The 19371-nt window shown below is 45.4% G+C and overlaps 1 long non-coding RNA gene across 1 annotated transcript; it reads right to left on the bottom strand.

Annotated features, from left to right (window-relative positions):
* Nucleotides 1-13500: 13500 nt before the first annotated feature.
* LOC121832422 (uncharacterized) lies at nt 13501-18317 on the bottom strand. The gene is made up of 3 exons (XR_006076092.2): nt 17173-18317; nt 15889-16083; nt 13501-13606 (listed from the first exon to the last, which is right to left on the bottom strand). It is a non-coding gene; the product is annotated as an uncharacterized LOC121832422 (long non-coding RNA).
* Nucleotides 18318-19371: the final 1054 nt, after the last annotated feature.

Below are 19371 nucleotides of genomic sequence, written 5' to 3' on the forward strand. Positions count from 1 at the left end.
TGGGAACCTTCGTGGGATCGAACTCTGAATGTGGGTGACAGCTGTGTGGTGTGGTCTGTTTAAGGGGTCCCTGGCAATGGGACCAGGACTTATCCTAGGTACACGAACTGGCTTTTTAAAGCCCATTCCCTAGTGTAAGAGCTAGTCAGTAGTTAGCCTAAGCTAATGGCCGAGCAGTTTTAATTAATATAAGCTTCTGAGTGATTATTTTATAAGTGGGCTTCGGGACTGCGGGGGGGGGGGGGGGGGGGGGGGGATTGGCGGGACCCGAAGAGAAACTTTCCAGCTACAAAGGGACACCTTGCTCAGCCTTGATGCCGAGGGGAGGGGCTTGGTTCTGCCCCAACTTGATATGCCAACATGTGTTGACTCCCCAAGGAGGACTTCCCCCTATGAGGAGTGGATGGAGGGTTGGGTGGCGGAAGTGGGGTTTGGGATAAGGGGAGGGAGGGGGAACTGTGGATGGTATATAAAATGAAAAAAAATTAAATAAAAAAGAAGTCATGTGAACCTAAAAATTACATGAAGAAAATTGAAAGTACTACTTATACCAAAAAAAAAAAAAAAAAAAAAAAACCCACAAGGGTGATAATGTGGTTGGGTGAGTGCCTTGGAAATCAGATTTCCTGGCCTCCAATCTTGTCTCTGATCACTTAACTGATCACATAGTAACTGTCATCCCTGGGCAAGACAACCTCTGAAGGTCTGTTTTACCATTTATAAATGAGAACAGTGCAGGCGAATATTTAGTGTCTTTGTTATTATGGTTACTAATTCAATGAAAATTGTAGAGGATATGAAGACATAGGAAGACCAGGGTGGCCCAGCCTGGAATGGCCTCCACTCAGAAAGCTTAGACTTCATGTATTATCTGATTTTACTGTCTTCTCAGAACTGTGACAGAGGCCACAGGTGAGTCCCAGGGAAAAGTCACACTTGGCATATTTGTTTTTCTTAGCCTGAACAAGTGTCCTTAACAATTGTACCTAAGTTAGAAAAGGAATCTCATAAATCCTACATCCAGTTTCTGAGCATAAATGTAGAAAATGAAGTCACTACTATTTTAAAAGCTAATTGCTAGTAAAACACTTTCACATTTCTATCTCCAGTGAAATTAAATCTTGCCTTTGAAATAAAGGTCTCTGACAGAACGATTCAACAACACCTTGGTTCCAAGCAGGGTTTTTCCCTTTGGTACAGAACACACTGTACCCTAGTCAGAAAATGAATGATTTAATTTTAAAGGAGAAACAGTTAAAGCACATAACTTCTGAGCACATTTTAAAATATCTATACCACATCGTTGAAGAGAAAGGAGCATTTGTGAGCACTTCCACTTTGAAGGTTTTATGATAAGCAGAGGTCATAAAAGATATCGTGTGTGTGTGTGTGTGTGTGTGTGTGTGTGTGTGTGTGTGTGTGTGTGTGTGTGTGATGGGGTATGTGTGTGTCATGGAGTGTAGAACTCAAGATAATAAAGATTTGACCACAGCATCTACAATTGATCTATGGTGGAATTTAAGAGATTACCATGTCATTAAATATCAGCTTTAATGGTTGAATATTCCTTATAAATATGTTTACCTGACTCTCGGTATTTTCAACTTTTAATAGTTTTTTACATTAATTTATTCACTTATGTATTTATTTGTGTGTGAGAGGGAGGAGATATGTGGGGAGAGAGAGAAGGAGAGAACATATACCATCACTTTTGTGGTGGGCAGAGGACAACTTGTGGGATTGGTTTTCTGTTTCCTCAATGTCAGTCCTGGGGACCATCAAGCTCATCCGGTCAGGCTTGGTGACAAGTGTCTTTACTCACTGGGCCATTTTCCTGACCCCTACTTTGAGTTTCTCTCTATGTATGTGATTGGTTCTTTCAAAAGAGATTAATGAATAAATATGAAAAAAATCTTTTGGGTATTTTTGTCTCATCTTGATCCCATTCTGTGCAGCTCCAACTTGGGTTCTGCTTTCATCCCTGTACCTGGTGGGATCCAAACAGGAGAAGTTGCTTTCACTAGGTTGAGCATAGTGAGTTCTCAGTCTGGTTGCAGGTGTGAGTTTGTCTAAACATTTGCACAGGTGTTTGAATTTTTCCAAATCATTTGGAATCAAGAATTGAAGGTAATCTCTTTTTCTCCTCTTTCCAGTAAAACTGGAGAGAAATGGTACCTATGTATCAACTTCATTGCCACATTTCTGACCATTCAAGAACCCACTGTGGAATTAAGATATAAGAAATAAAGCAAGGATCATGGACCCACCTCCAGACTTCATAGTCTATGAGCATATACAACTCAGCTGAGCCCCAGGAAGCCTTCCTGATTTCACACCTGTCCTCTTGAGTTTGTACCACACAGATTTTAAGAGGGATGTCTCCTAGAACCATGTGGAATGTTATTTTGAATTTTTAACTTCATGTACATGGTGTCATAGAATATAAATTCATAAATTCTCCTGTAACTTACTTTGCTCAGGACTATATGTACAGAGTCACTATATACATGCATAAGGTTCATGGCCATCGTCGCCAAGTAACATCCCACTGTATAAATATACCGTGAGTAATGCCCTGGCCTGGTGACTGCTGTGAATATTTGTTCACTGACGTGTGTCAACATTGTGTATTGCTTCCCTCATGGTGTGATAAAATATCTGGAAAAAACAACCTAAGGAATCCAGGCATAGTGGCACACACCTTTAATCCCAGCGCAGAAGTAGAGGTAGAGGCAGGCAGATCTCTGAAAATTCAAGGCCAGTCTGGTTGGTCTACACAGGGATTTCCAGGACAGCCAAGGGCTACATGATGAAGCCTATCTTAAAAATAAAAAAAAAAGTTTTATTTTGACTCACAATTCATTTGAAAACAGTGCTCACCACATCAGGGAAAGCATGGCAGTGAGCTCACGAGGCAGCTGGCCACACTTCACCCTGAGTCAGGAGGTAGGGAGATGAATGATTGCACTCAGGCAGCTTTTTCCTTTTCCCCTTTTCTCTGTCCAGACCTGGGCCCATGGGATGCCGAGCCCCACATGCAGGGTGGGTGTTCCCTACCAGATCAAACTGTCTGGAAACACCCTGAGGTCTATCATCCCTCACGGTCATCTCCAGCTTTTCATGTGACATCACCCCCACCCTTTGATACTGCCTTTGATCTGCTCTTCCCTTGTGATTTAACTCCTTATTCTAATTGCTAAATTGATTTCTCTGCTTCCTAACATTTCTACCTGTTTGGGAATTCTCTTCCAAAACTCGTCCTGTACACCATCCTCTTTTCCTCTCACACTTCCCCTCCTTCCCCTTCCTTCTCCTCCTGCTATACTTCTTCCTTTTCCACTTTGAACATCAGCAGATTAATCAAGCTTTTTCTTTATGGCCTAATAAGTTCTTCCTTACCCTCAGGTCATAAAGAAATCTACCTATATGTTCATCTCTGTTAATTCTACCTTTCAAATTATTCCACTGAGAGTTTGTCTTTATGTGGAGAGTGAATTTCATTTTGTTTTTCCCTGGAGGGTACTGAAATGCCTGGCACTATTTATTGAATGGTGTATCTGTCACCCACAGGTCTGCCCATTTGCACAGGCATGAATCAATTTTCTGTATGCAGCGTGTGGCTCCCTATTCTTTGTTCTGGAAGAAGGTTGTTTCTTTTCATTGAAATGGTCCCCTTAGTAGCCGTGGCTGGAAAAGCCAGTGGATAGTAATCTTTCTCACAAGAGTGGGAAAAATACATGCCTGTTTTGAATACTAATGAAGAAGACATGCAATTCATTTCCCTCCACGTTTAGAAGATACTGTACTGCCTCCTGAACCCCACAGTCAGGAGCATGGGACGTCAGGAGGAGGCTTCCTTTATACCTAATCTTACCATCTACAGTTTTGCAGTTTTCCCTTTTATCTTTGATGATGTGAGTTAATACAAAGTTCCTAGACACAGGTGTTTTCGTTGCTTGGGGTTCTGTATGCCTTTTCCATTTTAAGATTTCTTTTTAACAATATTGCGATTCCTTGGGACAGCATTTCTCCCCAGACTCTTCCCTTCCTCTTGGAGCTCTCATGGGTTGTTTACTGATGTTTCTCAAGTGTCCTCCGTCACTTATTTCCTTCCTCTCGTATTCCCATCGCGTCTCTCTGCAACACATTCCATACGGCTCCTACCAATACCCTTTGCTTCTCCTTATCTCTTCACTACGTCCATTCTACTGTTAGTCATTACTATCTTCATTGCTCATTTTTAAAATACAGCTGCACTTTTTGTTGTTGTTAAATCCATGTGTTCTTCTCTGTCCAAGTGCCGGCTTAGAAGGAGACCCTGCCCTTTCTTTCAATCTCAGGAGCATTTTAATTACTTTCTTTTTATTATATTTTATTTTTATATGTTGCCCAGGCTGGCTTTGAACTGACTGTATATCCTGTTGGCAACAAAGGCATGTGCCACCACACTCAATTTATATGGTGCTTGAGACTGGACTCTGGGCCTCATAGGTTGTAGGCAAGTACTCCACCAAATGAGCTTTAGTTTAAAGGCTCCAAAAAAAAACTTCCTTACTTAGCCTAAGCTTTAGGCACTGAAGTGTCTCTCATGCCTATAAGTCAACTAGTGTTCTAGGCTTCCTGTCCCGCTGAAGCTGCAGCATCTCTGTCTTCCACATCCACATGGAGTAATTGCTGCTCCTTTATGAAGCAAGTAAGTGGTGTTTTCAGGGAGTCCCACCTCTATGGAGGCAGCACTTGGGATTGAACTAGAGATCCTCCAGCATATTAGGCAAGTGTTCCACCATAGTATTACTCCTCTAGCCCATTGGAAGGAGTTTCCTGAGCTACTTTGCTGGCTCCTGGGTATCCACTAGTCAAGAGAAATACAGACTTGAGTCAAACCCAAGTAGGCTTCCAAATCCCAACTGCTGAAGCAGTTACACTTCAGAGTTCATGCTAGCATCCCAGCTCTTCTCACCTCCTCCTTTATCCTAAACTCCCTCCAGTTCACAGGTTTCTCTTCCCCTAGCTTCTCGTTCTCCTTATAATCCTGCTCTTTCAATTCATTCTCTCTCTCTCTCTCTCTCTCTCTCTCTCTCTCTCTCTCTCTCTCTCTCTCTCTCTCCTTTCCTCTCTCCCTCTCTCCCTCCCTCTTTCTTGGTCTCCACCACTCCCCACCACCTCTCTGCACTGCCTCCTGCTTCTCTCATGGCCAAGTACAGTCTATTGCCTTCTCTCTGCTCTGGACTCTTCCAGATGCCTCTGGACAGCCTCTCTCCCATATCTACAATGAAAACCTTCCACTCAACCATACCGTGGAGTGATCATGTTGTCTGTTTACATGAGCACTTCTGAGTACAGGGTATTATTCAGTACTTCTACAGCATTCTCTGTGACCCCACCCTACTGTCCAGGCTTCCCTCTTCTTCCTCTTCAAGCTCACTAAAGTCTGCCCCATTGTGTTGTGGAATAACTCTTTTTGAACACTGTGAAGATATGTTGCTCTCATTGGTCTAATAAAGAGCCAAATGGCCAATAGCTAGGCAGGAAGAGGTTACATGGGACTTGCAGACAGAGAGAGAACTTGGATGTTCAATGAAGGGTGGATTCATCAGGAGACTTAGGGAGAAGCAAGATGAACATGCCATGTTAAAGAAAGGTACTGCCACATGATAGAACATAGATAAAAAAAAATATGGGTTAATTTAAGTTGTAAGAGCTAGTAAGTAACAAGCCTAAGCTATTGGCCAAGCATTTATAATTAATAATAAGTCTCTGTGTGATTATTTGGGAGCTGGCTGGAAGGACAGATTATGCCTACACTATAGTTAAAATTTTATTTTTTAAGGTCTAAAACCTTCCCAACATCTTCCAAAATCCCCACATTGGAATTAATTTCTGCCTTCTTCTTCCTCCTACACAGACTTCCTTCATATTTCTATCTTAACACCAGCCTGTCTGTCTCACATTGATATCTACAACTTCGCTTCTGTGCCTGTTTTATTTGCTAAGACCAAGCACAATGTCCTCTGCACCAGAGTTGCAACAAATATTTGTCCAAGAAAACTGGATGAAAATGAACTACAAAAAGTTTAGCTCTCTCAGATTCCAATTTTTACTTCTCCACTCAATATTTATTTTTAAAATAATAGTTTTGTCACTGAGTCAAGCCTTGGGCAGAAAAAGAATTAAATCTTGGATTTCCTTTTCAGTGTTGAAGAGGAAGCCCATAAATGACACCATCCTGAAAGAAGGAGAGGAACTAAATCCACAAGGGTGGGGCCACAGACCAAAAGGAAATCCTATTTCCTAATTTCCAAGTGGTTGATCCATGCTATTGAGTTAAAGCAATAAAACATGGCATGGGAGATGCTCGGCTAGAAAAGGCTTACCACCAACCTCGTGACAGGAGATTTGGGGGAATCCCTTACTAGGGGCCATATGATACCAGGGAAATTACACACACACACACACACACACTAGTTCTTAGTCTCATTAATAAAAGAATTTTAAAAAAGACTTGAGAACAATTTTGTCAGTGTGTAAAAGGAATATACCCCAGGGCAAGGAAGCTTTAAATCCCAACAACTCCCCAGAAGAGGGGCTTGGAGGGGAGAAGGAGGGAAAGGCCATGCTTGTTTTTGTTTCTAACTTTTTGAGTTAAATTGGCAAGGAGTTTAGCCACTTTGGAGTAGGTAGCAATGCGATAAGGAGGCAGCTTCAGAGAAGAGAGGAAATTCAAAGTATCAGGAAAAGAATACTAAAGAAAGAGACAAAAACAAGAAAAAGAAAAGTTGCACCTTTCCAAATAAGAAAGGTGGGCAGATCCAACAAACCCTGTAACGACCTCGTGGTGGCTTGTAGGGACTATGCAATGGGGCAAGACTTCTGTGAAGGAAACGTTCAGGATCTCATTAAGGCAACTATTACTTTGCCCATCTCTCTGGAGTGGTTTAAGGCAAGCCCACCTTAACTGCCTCCCAAGTTTCCCTGCTTCCATGTTGACAGGTCTGTTGGTGTTCCCTTTGTTCAGGACTTATTTAGGCAGCCATGTTGGTGAGACCTCATGGGTCTAGCCTCTGACATTCCCAGGAGACACCCCCTCCCAGAACATTCCCTATTTCGCTGGCTCTCACAATCTTTCTGGATTCTCTCCTGCAATGCTCTCTGAGCCTTGGGTGTGAAGATGCATGGCTTGTGTTGTAGGTACATCAGCTGGGACTAGGCTGGGAAACTCTGCTTTGGGTCGTCTGTTATTTTCTGCAATTGTCTTTGTCTGTTGCAAAGAGAGGTTTTGAGAGGGTTGAGAGCCATGCTTATCTGTGGTAAAAGGATAAGATCTAGACTGTAGTTAGGAATTACTCAGGTTTAGTAAAGTGAGCAAAGAGCTGCCGGCAACTAAGAAATGCTGAGAGCAGGAGAGAGAGCCTTCTCTAGGGAAGAGCGTGCCAACTGGTTATGGAATGTTCATCCCTGACAACGTATGTACAAATAACAGAATGTGGACGAGAAGGTTGTGTTTATATACTATATCACACACTAAATGAATACTTTGAGAAAGTGAAAAACAATAACAGCAAAACAGCGCGGCTTGGGAGTTCTGGGTGGTTTCAACAGTGGGAGAAGAACGAAGTAACTCTCAGTCAAGTCCACTCCGTTCCCTCCGTTTTCCACCCTCCAATGGAAAGAAGGAAGTTGGCGTCCATACAAAAGCCAGCTGTAGGTTTATCTGTTCAACAACAGTGAATCAGCCATTCACAGCATCTTTCACAGTAATTTTCAGTTCAGCCTGCTCTCAAAGAGAAGGTTGCTACCCATTTACACAGTCAGCCTTTGGATTAAAATACTTGTCTTTAAGTCTCGAGAATGCTAATTCCTGGGAGTTTCCGTTCCTTTCCTCACCAAATTCAGGAACGTCCTTGCTTTTCAGCTAAGCATTCACCAACTATTGGCAGAGGTCCAAATCCTGGGCCGACAGCTAGAGACCAAACGATGCATTAAAGCAGACCTGACCCCTGACCTCATGGAGCTTCCTTTCCTTTGGGAGAGACAGACACGAAGATCATTTCAAGGACAGATGTGGATTCCCGGCTGTCAAAGGGACTCTTGTGGAAGGGTAGATTTCTGAGGCAGCTTAAAAGGGATAGGAGGAGAGAGAGACTGGACTTGACCTTCCAGCAGACAGGACCATGTTTGTTTGCACACTCAAAGGCAGCCTCTCTCCCACACACACGGTTGCTGCCACAGGAGAAAGATGGCTTCGACAGACGGTTCATGGTGCACAGCCCGTGGTGTACACAGCTTGTGTCCCACATTTCCTCCCGGTAGCCTCTCCTTGCCTAGCTTGCCTGGCTGTAAGAAAAGATGGGAAGTCTATCTTTTAGCAGGACAATGCCATTCCAAACCCAAGAGAGGTATGTAAGATGGGGATGTACATTCTTTCTTAGCTACTTCATGCTGAGGAGAATTGTCGTCAGAGGGGGGTTCTGGGTCTGCCGAAGGGTGGGGACGGGGTTCCTCTGGTCAGTTAGCAGGAGAAGAGTTTTAACTTCATCAGCATGCAGTTGCCGTCCTGCATTCTTGGAGAGACTTCTGAAAAATGAGTTAGAAGGCTGTAAGCAGATGAGCTGGCCAGAGTAAAACTGAGAGATTTCTGGGGAGGTGGAGAGAGGGTGGGTGGTAGCAGAGGGAGAGACAGAGTGAACCGTGAGAGGAAATGGGCACAATGTTAATTCGGGGTGACGGTGACTGGTCCCACTGCCAGGAGCGCTGCCCCAAAGTGAGCTGGCAGAAGCCACAGGGAGCTGCAGAGCAAAGAAGGCAGGAAACGAGAAATAGAAGACTAACGAGAAGACTGGACCTGCGTTAAGGGTTGAAGGCTCCTTGCAGCCAGAGTTTCTACGGGGTCTCTGCAGACGCATGAGGAACAAACGCATCTGTTGTAGGGTGAGAGTCACTGGGAGAGCCCGTGTGGGACATTTGGGGGGATACATGGTGTGGTGGTTTGAAAAGGTATATGGCCTCCATAGACTCGTGTGTTTGAATGCTTGGCCCATAAGGAGTGGCACTAATTAGGAGGCGTGGCCTTGTTGGAGGAATGTGTCACTGTAGGGGCGGGCTTTGAGGTCTCCTATGCTCAAGCTGTGCCCAGTGTGGTACTGTCTCCTGCTGCCTGCAGATCAAGATGTAGCTCTCTCAGCTCCTTCTCCAGCATGGCATCTGCCTGCATGTTGTCATGCTTCCTGCCATGATGATAATGGATGAAACCTCTGAAATTGTAAGTCAGCCTCAGTTCAATGTTTTCTAAGAGTTGCGGTGGTCGTGGCGTCTCTTCACAGCAATAAAACCCTAACTAAGACATAGGGGTTCAGTGAGTAACCGTTTAAAAGACAGGGTAAAAACACAAGCATGGGGACACTGAGGAAGAATGAAGCGACACAGAGGAGGAGCCAGGTAGGAGGGACCAGAAGCTCACAGAGGAGAAGGCTTGGGGCTGGAGTTTTGTCTGGTCCCTGGCTCTGAGGCCCCATCTCAAAGCAGTTGGGATTTGTTGGGGTGGAAGCAGCACCCTTGGTGGAGGAGAGTTCAAATCCCAGTAGTAGTCAGATCTAGTCTTGGGGTGCAGTGGTAGACAAAGAATCGAGTTGATCTTGAAGGCTGTTGAGCTGATCTGACACTTTTCTAAGGTATTTTAAAAGCTGGTGAGACAGAAACGCTAACTGACCCAAAGAAGGCTCCAGGTCAGCTGTTTGAGTTTTGAGTCAGAGTGGCAAAAAGAGGAAAGAGTTGGGTGGCCCATGGCCTGTTAGTCCCACTTTCGGAGGTCACCGGAACTTCTTTCAGGGTTTTTATTGGTGGGGAGGGGACAGCAATCTCTTTGTAAGTTCTTCCGGCTGAAGAAGTAGAAATGCAGAAGGGCCGCACCAGAAAGTCCATCCAAGGCCACGAGAAAACGTATCGCGTGGCAAACATCCAGAGCATAAGCCAGAAGGTATAACCTAGTAGGGAACATGAGAGTTAATGAGGACATTTTTTAACATCTAGATTACCATAAGTCAATAGAAGGTTAAATATAAAGTTAACATAAGGTTAAATGCAATTGTACAACTGGCTGGACCATGTTCTGTAGAATCATATGGTAACTAATTATCCCTCTGTTATATTAGACTCCTGCATAAGAAAAGCACCTGGAAGCTTTGTAAATTAAGTCAGAGTCACCACCTAACTGACAATTTAAAAGAGAAACAGAATCATACAGCATCATTTTCATAGGATTGTCTAGCAAGGTTTCAAAAAAAAAAAACACCATTGGATATCTTGAATAACTTTCCAAAGCCGTGAATTAGATGACAGAGTATCCCTCGGTAGGTGAAAAGCCCCCGGAAGCTTTGACCAAGTGAGTCTCGAGACAAGATGAGCCTCTGAGTTAGGGCCGTGGGTTACCTTGCTCAGACATTTGGGTGTGTTGCCCGCATGACTTTGTCTGAGTACGGTCTCCTGTCAGAAGCTCACACAGTATCAGAGAGAGACAGAGAAAAGTGAGCAGAGAGAAGGATGGAGACAGAGTGGAAAAAATGGCAGTCTGAGACAGATGGGTGACCCTGCCAGCCCCATGGATAAGGGTAATGGAGGTCTGTCCGTGTGGAAGAGGACTTGGGTCACTTGTGAACCTCAGATTTCTTTCCTGGGTTTCAGTACCGTATGTTAGAATCTGAGACAGGGTAAAAGGTACAGGTGGGAGAGAGGGAGAGGGAGAGGGAGAGGGAGAGGGAGAGGGAGAGGGAGAGGGAGAGGGAGAGGGGGAGGGGGAGGGGGAGGGGGAGGGGGAGGGGGAGAGGGAGAGAGGGAGAGAGAGAGAGAGAGAGAGAGAGAGAGAGAGAGAGAGCATTCAGCAGAAGACTGTGTTTATGGGTGCACACAGCAAAGGGCAGCCTCTCTCCTGGGTGAGTGGCTGAGATTGCCAGTGGGAAAGACGACTGCGACTCTTTACAGGGATAGGGTAAGGGTCAGAAAAGGTGGCACACAGCCCACACAGCCCAGCTTTCCCTCCTGCAGCCTCTCCTTGCTGGCCTTGCCTAGTTGTAAGGGAAGCTGGAAAGCAGCCGTCTTTAGCAGGACATCACCTGAAGGGTATGGCGTTTAAAGACAGTGATGGGAAGATGGCAGGGACGGCTTGAACAGCTGATCACTGTGACCTCAGTGCACTGCCCTCTCTCAATCTGCAGCATTACGTCCTGGTCTGGGACCTGAGCGCCCACAAAACATGTGAGTTCATACAACTATTTAGCTGTTCGGAAATCTTAAAAGTAAAGCCTGTTTTAAGAACTTGAGGGCTGGAGAGATGACTCAATGGTTCAGAGCACAGGCTGCTCTCCCAAAGGACCAACATCCCGTTCCCGGCTCCCACAGGACGGCTCAAGCGTCAAAGGATCCAACCCTCTCTTCTGGCTCTGCCAGCACAGGGCACACACGTGGTATATACACACATCCAGGCAAAACACACAGACATCTAAAGTAAACATACATAAATCTTTAAAAGAAGAATATGAGTGATATATCCATCTTAATATGGAGTAGAGCAAAAGAAGATGTGAATAGCTGTGACCTGAAGTTTTTTAAATCCACTTGTTTTATGTGATAATCTCACCTCTTCCCTGAGCCCAGAAGCACGGCTATAGTACCCAACTCTTAGTTTACTCTTTACTCTGTGCATTTTCAAAGGAAAGCCAGGCACACACACACACACACACACACACACACACACACACACACACACACACACACACAAAAAAAAAAAAAAAAAACAAAAAAAAAAAACAAAAAAAAAAAAAAACTCAGAAAGAATTCTCACCATCAGTTTTTGAGGTCAGCCTATCCCTGGATTTAAGGACTAAACCAACTGAACATTGGAATCCATTTGCCCGAGGATCTTGTGATAGAAACCAGTATTATGTAGCTAGGGGCGGCTCAGCTGAGGAAGTGCTTGCCTTGGAAGCACCAGTACCTGAGTTCAATCCTCAGAACCTACATAAAAAATGCTGGACATGTGCTTCTAATCCTAGCCCAGGCGGCGGTGGGGGTGAGGGTGGAGACAGATGGGACTCTCTCAGCCTAGCCTACTCAGTACGCCCTAGGCTAGCGAGAGGCCTTGTCTTAAACAAACTGAACAGTTCCAGAGGAATAACCGCCAGGGCTGTCTTCTGGCCTTCATACACACATGCACACACATGCACACATATTACAAAGGAAAAATAAAGTGAGGGGATTCTGGTACATTCTGTACATTTGACAACTCATTAAAATTTTTTTTCAAAGTTGACTTCGCTGATTCAGAGTGAGTTTGGAACCGACTGTCGGATTCTGTTTTCACCTTCTGGCTAGTGTGCTCTGGCTCTTGCCTAGCAGAGGCCACACATTAATCTCACCCACCTCCATCACCCTGACATGCAGGACTGACAGAATTTATGAATTCACTGAAATTGGTTTCCCTTTGGCTGCACTGCCTCCAACATCCTGGACGAAGCGTATCTACAGTTTCAGCATAACGCGAGATGGGTCGAGACTCTCCTTCTGGAGCCGGGATTAATAAATAAAACGAATGGCTGAGACTGATCACCCCTTTAGATGGCAATGCACAGAACTTAAGATGGATCATGTCATCTGTAGCTCTGTGACATATATTACATTCTAGACATGAGATGAATAATTCATGCAAATAAGCAAGAGCGAACATCTAAGAATAAAGTCTGTGGAATAAACGACAGACTTCATGAACTCTGACTTAGGATATCCTGTTGACATATTTCTAACTATCACCTGAGAGTGCAGTGTTATATAAGAAAACTCTCCTACCTGATTTTTAAATAGAGATTGGGGGGGGGGGGTTGTGTGTGTGTGTGTGTGTGTGTGTGTGTGTGTGTATATATATATGTGTGTCTGTCTGTCTGTCCATTGACTGCTTCAATTAGCTTCTACCTTGTGTTTTGAAACAGGCTCCCTCATTAAAGTTGAAGCGCAGTAATTCCGATAGACTATCTAGCCAGCAAGCCCAGGGATCTTCTGTCTCCCCACAGCAGCGTTGGAATTACCAGTGTAAGCCACTATACTGGATTTATTTCCACAGGTTCTGGGGGGTTGAACTCAGGTTCTAAGGCTTGTACAGCAGGCCCTTCACCAACTGAGCCATCTTCCCAGACCCTAGAGTCTTAAAAATAAATAAATAACAAAAGACTAAATATCCAGACCTCTAAAAAAGTAATGTATATATTTTTCTTACACTACTATAAAGTGAATCTTCAGTTTAGAAGTTTTAAAGCCCTTCCAATACCTTAACTAAGGAAGGGGTAAAACTGTCATGAAGGGTATGAGTGGCAGATTCAGATTCTTTCATTTCCTACTGAGTGGATCTCTAAAGGTAAAATATGGAGTAAGTCTTGATAGTTAAACTTCTTACATTACTTAAATTAGTAATTTAAAAGTAACATAACCACTCAAAGTAACATAACCACTCACCCCCCCCCCCTCAGCCTGGTTTTTGGTTTGCAAGGCAGACAGAGTTAAAATCTACTTCCACAGCTTAGACTAGACAAAGCCATGATTACCACCGGGAGCGCGTCTGGAAGACCTGTAAATGGGAGAAGACGTGGTTGCTTTTCACTGTGCTCAGTGGAGAATGTCACTCATCAGCCCCGCCGGAGGGATGAGAGGGGGCTGGAACCCATGACCAGGTGCAGAGGCCACAGAGATGCAAAGATAAGCCACTCTACAGCCTCAAAAGCTCACAGAGTACTTGAGGATTGGTACTGAGCACTCCACAGGGAGCACAGTGCTTGGTCAGTTAAGTTCTGCCTAGGTGTCTATAAGAAAGCAGGCTAGGTCTTTCTGGAATGTTCTACGGATACTTTACAAGATTTCTGACTTTGTCATTAACTACGTAGTTAATTTGATCTTTTTAACCACTAGATAACAATCATCACTATAAAAACGTGCGATGTTTTTGGTCTAAAGCTGCAAAGAGAGACAGTGACATGGCCCCCACCCAGCCCTGGCACTCCCGCTGCCCCGCTGCCCATGAAGAAGCGGAGGAGACTGAACACTTGAGCTCTTCTTTGTGTTAAATTTGTTTTCACGGGATCAAAGGTTGAGTCGTCTTTATCAGGGATGATGATTAAAACTCTAGAAACCCATGGTTTGGTTGAAGTGTTGGAACAGCTGCAGTGCCGGTTGTCAGGGACTGCAGTGGCCTGGGCGCACCAGGAAGTTTCCTGGCGGGGCGATGAGCCACATGGCCTGCGATGACACCATTACATCCAGAACCAAGTCACCGTTTGACAAGGGTCTGCGGAGGCTAGGGACGAAGGAAGGAGGCTAAACCAAGCAAAGGTTTTGCACCTGGCCCTTTGATGGAGTTGTTGGATACCTCTGAGTCCATGCAAGCAGGTTTGAAACTCCAACCTATGTGGTGGGGCTCTGGCATAGAAACCTCTGAGTCACCCTGCTGTGGTTGCCGATGCCCCTCCCCCATCACGTCTGAACCCTGCCCCTGCAGTGTCTGGCACTTTCCTTGGGCCTGCCTGCCTGCTTGTTCCATTGATGTGTCTGTTGTATGTTTCTCTCCTGTTGTCCTTCCATTACTCTTTCCTTCCCTTCTCTTCTGTCCTTCCTCCCTCCCTCCGTTCCTTCTTTCCCAGAATGGTTTGCGCATCTAGGCTGCCAAGGTCTCCGGGCCCCAGCCTAGGATCTAAGGAAAACGCAACCTCGGGTGACTGCCCTCTGCGTCAGTCTTAGACTTGCTTAGTCTCTAGCTTTCGGAGTCTAAAGTTTGTTTCATGGGTCGCCACCAGAGTCTTAGGCTGTGCTTAATCAAAGACATAAGGAAAATACATCTCTGTCATTCTCCCAGAGTGGCCGTCCTCCTGTCTTTTCTTCCTCAGTGGCCAGGGTAAATATCTGTACTATAAATTCTCTGTGCCTAAATGTGCACGCTTTCTTGCGTGAGCATGTTCAGTTCCCATCACCACCATTCCCAGAATCCCTCACTGCTCCAGGTAGAATCTTATGCCCATCCTTTCCTTTCTCTCCTACTGTGGGTTTCCATAGACTCGGGCAGCACCTCTGCATCTGTGATTGGCTAATTTTACTTTGTACAACGTGTTCAAGGTTTGTCAATTGCTGTAAATGGTTGTCCTGCAATCCAAACAACTGCCATCTTCCTCCCTTTGCTGTGGCTGCTTGTAAGAGACCATCATGATCAGGCCTGTTGGTGTTTCCTCAGAGATGAAGGTGTCAGGGAGGGTCATCTGACCACCACCTGAATTCCACTCTTCTCAGCCATTTGTATGCAATTCTGTTCTACCTGTACATGGCCATGGGACCTTGGGAGGTGCTAGAATATAGGCTGCGAAAGGTAATGGAGGTGAGGGGCAGCACCTATGCAGCTATGGGGAAGCCATCATGAAGGATAAAGACTTTCTGGTGTATCTGCTTTGGCAGCACACAGTTCTGTAAGCAGCCCCTCACTCATGCTCCGTAATTAAGCCTGATAACTTTATTGGTTCCCATAGTGAACTTTATTGAGATAGTACAGTGGTTTGTCATTGGTACCTTGCAGGGAAGATACAGATGTTGCTTATTTCTCCTGGGGGAAAGAATTCCATCAACATTCACACCACAGCATATATGAGAATTCCCTTCTTCTTACTGGGTGCATGATACTCTCTTTATGTAGACATACAGTATCACATTCTGCATATTTGGTTTTCTGCCAATGGGCAGTCCATTGTTGCCTAGCTTGCCTTCACGGGGTAGTGCTGCCTTATGGTGAGAATGGGGTGGTCACATGAGATGGGGAGGGGACATGTGAGGAGGGCGTGGGCGTGAGAAGGGCATGGGCATGCGATGTCTTACCTGGGTTTGCCTTTCTGTTCGTTTTCTTGGTTCTGCTAAAGGCTGCAGACAAGGAGACCTTGATCCTTGGGTACAAGTCCTGACATCTGAAACCATTGGCAGCTACTTTTCCTTTAGGCATTCTATACAGCTGGCAGACCGGTGCATAAAAACTGCAGTAACCTTCCAGAGTGGGTTTATCCACAATGTAATCTGCTATTTTTAAATGCCAAAAAGAAAAGAAAGAAAGAAGAGAGAGAGAGAGAGAGAGAGAGAGAGAGAGAGAGAGAGAGAGAGAGAAAGAGAGAGAAAGAAAGAAAGAGAGAGAAAAAGTAATATTGAGAGTCTGCGTGCATCCCTGCTCCCCGAGACCTCATCAGCCCCTGTCAGAGTGCAGCCTGTGCAGAGTGCTGGGAACTGTCATTGAGCCTCAGGGAACCAGCCAACCGAACTTGTAAGCAAATAAAAAACCAGGAACCTGGTGAGCAACTATGGGCAGGTGCTTTTCAGAAGACATGGTCAGGGTGCTAATGAGACTGTGAGCCTTGGGGTTTGGTAACAGTGATTTGCTGGTGGGAACTCTGATATCACAGGGTAAAGTACACCATCTGCACCCTGACATGTTCCATTCTCCAGAAAGGCAGAGTTGATTCAATAGGATATGCACACTTCTACCAAAAGTAACAGCACACCTCTGTGAATATCTCCAGTGTCGTGTTTTGACTCTCCTCTCTCTTCTCAATCTCTCTCTTCTGTCTCTCTGTCTCTCTTTCTCACTCTCTTCTCTCTCTTCTCTCTCTTCCCTTCTCTTCTCTTCTCTTCTCTTCTCTTCTCTTCTCTTCTCTTCTCTTCTCTTCTCTTCTCTCTCTCTCTCTCTCTCTCTCTCTCTCTCTCTCTCTCTCTCTCTCTCCTCTTTCTCTCTCTGTAGATCAGACTGGCATCAAACTCCACCTTCCTCTGCCCCACCTCCCTAGTGCTGGAATTAAAGGCATGTGCACCACCACCCAGCTGTGATCTGACTCTTAAAGGACTCCAGAGGCCATGTACTAGAGGCTTGTTCTCCAGTCTGTGGCCTACAGGAAAGGGACAGAACCTTCAGGTGTAGCTGAAGTTTTCCTGGCCCTGCCTGGCCCATGGTCAGGACAAATCTCTCTCACTGGCCAGTCCTGCAGCCAAGTAAACACACAGAGACTTATATTACTTATAAACCGTATGGCTGTGGCAGGCTTCTTGTTATCTAGTTCTTCTATCTTAAATTAACCCATTTCTATTCATCTATACCTTCCCACGTGGCTCATGGCTTACCGGTACTTTACATCCCGCTCCTCATCGTGGCGGCTGGCAGCGTCTCCTCACTCTGCCTTTCACCTCCCAGACTTCTCCTCTCCCTTTGTCCCGCCTATACTTCCTTCCTGGCTACTGGCCAATCAGCACCCTATTTATTAACCAATCAGAGCAACACATTCAGAGCATAGAGACCATCCCACAGCATTCAGGAGGTGGAGCTTTGGGGAAGGAAGTTAGGTCCTAGGTGTATAGCCATCCCCCCTTTCTCTCTGCTTCCTGGCCACCATGCAGAGAGCAGCACTGCCCCACCAACAGTCCTCCCTCCACCGTCTTCTGCCCCCTTGGCATGAAAGAAACGGAGCCAGCTCCCAGTGGCTGTGAACTCCAGCCGGTTTTCCTCCTTTTCAGCTGGCTGCCTTGGGTGTGTGCATGGTAACAGAAAGCTAACAGCTATGGTAAACAGTAGCCCCAGCTCCTCCCCGAGTTTAGATTTGAAGCCCTAGACTGACCCAGGATACAAACATCTCAGAACAAGGCTGTTGCTCTGTCCTCACGGACAAACCTCCTGGCACCCAGACGTGAATCCTGGCTGTGGTTTCCTTTGTGACGGCACTGTTCACGACAGGCATCAGACATTGCACTGTGGGACCTGGGTGTCAGAAGCTAAAACTTTATTTTACTCAATTCTGGAGTCCAAACCAGTGAAGGAAAGCCATTGGTCCCATTCCAAACACACACAAAAATGTTATCTATATCAGATACAATTATATCAGAGTCAGGGCTGGCAAGATGGCTCCGAGGTGGCTTGCTGCAAAGCCTGTGGATTCTCAGAAACCACACGGTGGAAAGAGAGAACTGACTCTCCTGCGTTGTTCCTATCACTGTGGCATGTGCACATATGTACACACACACACACACACACACACACACACACACACACACACACACAAATAAAAATTAAAGTCATGAATGGAAGCCAAAAGAAGAAGAATCTCTGGGTATAGAGACAGGAGACAGTCAGACTTAGAATAAAAAGTAGGAACTGGAGTTGAGGCTGTTCACCCCAATCTTAAGTCCAGGGCCATGCCTGAAGACAGGTTGAGCACCTCAGTTAAGGGGCATAAAACCATGTCCTGAGTCTGCAGGCTTCGCATTACTTAGAAACCATGACTAAAACCTATGAATAGGGGGCAGCTTCCCCAAGTCTGTTCCAAGGCCTGTTGTCATAGACTTACTCTTAATAGCACCATGGTTTGCCCTCAAAACTGTCCAAACTTAGGCAATTAATTATATGGCCTGGGGTTTCTATTTTCAAACTAATCAAATATAAAGCTATTTGGGGGGCAAATTTGCCAATATGACATAGGTCCCCATTTGGAAGTGCCCAGGCCCCTTCATTGTAGGGATGGCAGTATGGAATTGCCCATATTCACAGACGAAACTCCACCTGTTTTCTGGGCAAGCTAGGTGTTGTCTGAAGGTGGAACCAGACGGCTTCATTTTGCTTTTTGGTTTCTCTAGAAGACAGCTGGGGATGATTGCTGTATAGGAATAGCAGTAAATGCCTGTCAAGCACGACACCTCCTGCTGTATCTGTGGACTAGCTGCAGGAAATACTCAGACCCTCCTAGAGGACTAGCGCCAGGCTCAGCTGGGAGGTACGGGGCCGCCCGGGCCCCACTTTGCCTGACCCAGCTGTTGGCTGCAGCTGCTGTACTATGCTTGATTATTGAACCTGAGAGTGAAAATGTAGTCCATTATCACAGAAACAACAAACTATCTCCCCTCAGGGCATCGGGCAGGACCTTGAACATCCAAAGACTCTAGAAGCCATTGTCATCAGCTAGATGCAATTCGATTCTGAGTAGTGGCTGGGCCTTAATACGTAATTAGTGCTGACAAAATAACAGTAGAAAGACATTTATTTCTAATGTGAATGCAATAGGAGGTTGTGAGAACACATTATAGCAGAATAACTCAGTCTTTGTCACATTTAGTATATGGCTGGCCTGGATAAGGCGTCTCATGCACCGGATCTCCCCATGAGGAAAGCTCTCTGGAACAAAGAGATACCACCTCTATAACTAGGTGAGCCACCGCCGCTTTGCTCGGATGCCCTGAGAATCAGCATCGCTGACATTTTTTTATGTTGTTGTCCTCTAAAGATTTATTTGCATTAGAGTCCAAAGGTCTTTTCCCAGACAGGGTTCAAGTGTC

The sequence above is a fragment of the Peromyscus maniculatus genome, chromosome 9 (genome assembly GCF_049852395.1).
Source record: "Peromyscus maniculatus bairdii isolate BWxNUB_F1_BW_parent chromosome 9, HU_Pman_BW_mat_3.1, whole genome shotgun sequence".
Lineage (NCBI taxonomy): Eukaryota > Metazoa > Chordata > Mammalia > Rodentia > Cricetidae > Peromyscus > Peromyscus maniculatus.